Here is a 3,304-nt window from a genome sequence, read left to right as displayed (position 1 = left end):
GACTTTCCTCATCTAACGGTTACATCGGATGATATCAGATGGTTCAGTCAAAATTAGGAAATGAGAATGTCCCATGCTTTGCGGATGCGTTTTCCAAGCTGTTTCCAGGGCAGAGCGGCCTGTATGGTGGGCCCTACCAGTGACTGGGGCGCGGTTAGCGATCTGTTCGCAACTTGTTGAGTTCCAGTGGCTCGGTTTCCCGATGTCGGGTTATCCTTAGATGGTTGACTATGAAGGTTCCTTTGTCCAAGCGGTACGGAGTTCGCACTGTCCTTGAAGGGGTGACCTCTCGACCAGTCTCGGCTTGGTATGGCGTTGTCACGTCTGATGGCGGTAGGTGTGGGTTGAGACCTAGGGTGCTGGCTGGAGGGGCGGTGTGGTGGGCGCGGCGTGGGGAGCTGTGGCGGGCCCGCTGAAGGTGTAGGCGGCGATGCAAGTGTGCGTTTTACATCAGCCACTAAGAGTTTGGTCCCACTTCTGGGGTCTAGGTGTATTTGGTCTGGCAGGTATAGGCGTCTGTCTTGGGTTAATTTCCTGTGTTTAATGTATGTGAAGTCAGAATTCCTGGACAGTTTGAGCACTTCTTGATTGTATGACTTGATATTCTCATTCAAGGCGGATTTCTGATTCGGTCCTCTTTGTAACACCTGAGACACAGCCACCCTCGCATTTGGGAAAGACTTCTTTGTCGTTTCTAGTAGTTTGCTGGTGTTGCGGAGCGTCTCTTGAACAGAGTCAGGATGTCTTTTACTGTTATCTAGGTCATTCGACCCGACATGTAAGATAACAGTCTTTGTTGTGGAATCCTTGATACTGCTGATGTTGTCAATTGCTGCCTTTATGGTGCTGCTCCTTTGAATCATTGTGCGATTTTCTTTGAAGGCGCGGTTTGGATCTACATCTCTAAAGAGTGAGTCGGCGAAGATTCTGACCCCCACCTCGCCATTCTCACCTCTCACATGGCTGTTAACTGTGGACATTTTGTGGGTGTTCACAGATGGGTTAGAGTTGGCATTGATAACAGGCGTCTGGACGTCGAGAACAAAGGTTGATTTGTTGTTTTTCTGATTAGCGGCAGTAGGGTTATTGTCATGTGAGATTGGCCCGTCATTGTCATGGGAAATAGGGCTTTTGTTTTGATGGGCAGAGTTCGTCACACATGTACAACATTGGCAAGAATCAAACTTCTGTTCCAGATCCTTTGATCTGTTTACAAGTTCCTGAATTTCTGAGTCTTGCTTTTTGATAGTGTTTTGCAGTTCAGCATTCGAAGCTGACAGAGCATCAACTTTAAGAGACATACCATGAAGTCTCTCTTTCCACAAGTTCCTTTCAATCGAGATCTCTTGGGCTGCCTTGTCCTTCTCCTTCATGAGTTTTTCTTTCTGTAGGGTCAGGTCTTTTCGAGAGTTGTTAAGATCGGTCTGTAGTTTTGAGGTAGCCTTCCTGATGTTGGTCTCAAGCGCCTTCTGTGCGGCTTCAATCTGTGTAGATATGTTATTCAGGGTTTTCGTGTGAGCCTTCTCTCGCTCCTTTTCTTTCGCCATTAGCTCGTCCCTGAATACGTTGAGTTTGCCGATCGTATCTACGTATTGTTTTTGTAAATCGTTGAAGGCATTGTCGCTCGCTTTGATGGACTTTTCAACGGAATTCACACGTTCTAAATACACTGCTACAGGAGAGTTTGACGTACCTGAGTTACTCGAATCATTTGTTCCAGAAGTTTCGCTGGTTGTCGGGAGAATCACTGGGGGGTCGTGGGGATCGCAGGTTATGGCGTCATCGGTACTTTGCGCGCCATTTTCCAAATCGTGTTGAAGCTGTTCTGTAAAGTTGTTACCATTTGGAGTTTCTAGTCCCTCTAGTGTTCGCGGAGTGGTGGATTTGGGAATAGTCGGTGTCTCAGTTACACTGGTTGGACATGGTGTCGTGGACAAAGGCTGTGTTGGGCAGGTTGTCTGGAAGCTATTGACGGCGTCCCTCATGCGTTGGACGCCATCTTTGGCGCTTGCCCTTGTACGTTTGTCAAGCATTGTTACATTGTTTTTCAGTTCAGGGTACAGTAAATCTACCCACCACTTGGTTCTTTGACCCTGAACCATTAGACCATTCTTCTTGTGGTAAAAGTGAACTGATAGAAGGCTTTTACCTGTCTTTGTTGCCGATGAGAAGTTGACGGACAAGCTTGTTGTGCCTTGCGTGGATTTCCAGGTCACTGTTGTTCCTTTGTGGTCTTCAAAGTTCTTGTCAAAGTTGTCTTTGTGAAGTTGAATCCACTTGTCTAGCTGGCTTGTCCGCAGTTTCACTCCACACAGTCGAGACTTTTCCACGTCTTCGTAGTCGAAGGCCAGGGTTTCGTCCAGCGGGACTTTGGAGAGATTGATATTCCATGGTTTCGTCGTGGGCGTCTTACCCTTGGGCGTCTTGGACTCGGCTCCCATATTTCAATGTTCCTCTGTCGTTACAGATGTTATTAAAAATCCTCAAAATTATAGAATACGTGAGACGTTAAGATAGACTCACATATGCACTAAAATACCTTACTCCATGTAGTATTATGGTACTCCAAACTAAGTCACATACGGAGAGCTAACGACGCGTGTCCGTGTCCGTCCGCCATCTTGAATATGAAGTAGAGAACCTCAAAATGCACTCTCACTGCACTTGCGTCACGCTTGCGTCACTGCGGGGTTCGAAAGATACTCCACGAAATTTAGAGATAAAGAACGACTTTTTTTTACTTTTTGTGTATTTTGTCGCCTTCTAATTCATACTTTTACGTATTACACAATATCTAAATTATAAAAAAAAATAGGAGAAAAAAAAACAGTGACGTGTCGTACGCAGTGACGCAAGCTTGACGTAAGTTGTCACTACAGATAGATGTAGTTTCATTAGTCAGAACGTGAAAACGACAGCCTCTGACGACCAGTGACACCAGAGTATGGCAGGAATCCGATACTCCACAACTAGCGTCGTTCTTGATCGCACACGGTGTTGTGACGTTACCATGGCAACCACAACATACCGGACTCCGAGCCAGCTCATCATATAAGGAAACGTCCATCAAAGATGCTTCGTGATAAATATCTCGTTGAATAAACAATAACTATGAGCAATCGTGGGCATGGACAGGATCGCTTGGTATTTCGTGCACGTTGAGAGAGTAATGACTTTATGAATTTCTGAAATTCAGTGACTCGTGTTTGTGTGTGTGTGTGGTGTGTGCCTTTTCATGCTTTATATAAAATACAGAACTGGTGGAGTTTTTTTTTTCAAGTTTTGTGCTGACCTTGTTTTCAGA

Source organism: Branchiostoma floridae, chromosome 9 (assembly GCF_000003815.2).
Source record: "Branchiostoma floridae strain S238N-H82 chromosome 9, Bfl_VNyyK, whole genome shotgun sequence".
NCBI classification, from domain to species: Eukaryota; Metazoa; Chordata; class Leptocardii; order Amphioxiformes; family Branchiostomatidae; genus Branchiostoma; species Branchiostoma floridae.
Note: the sequence above shows the minus strand (reverse complement) of the source record.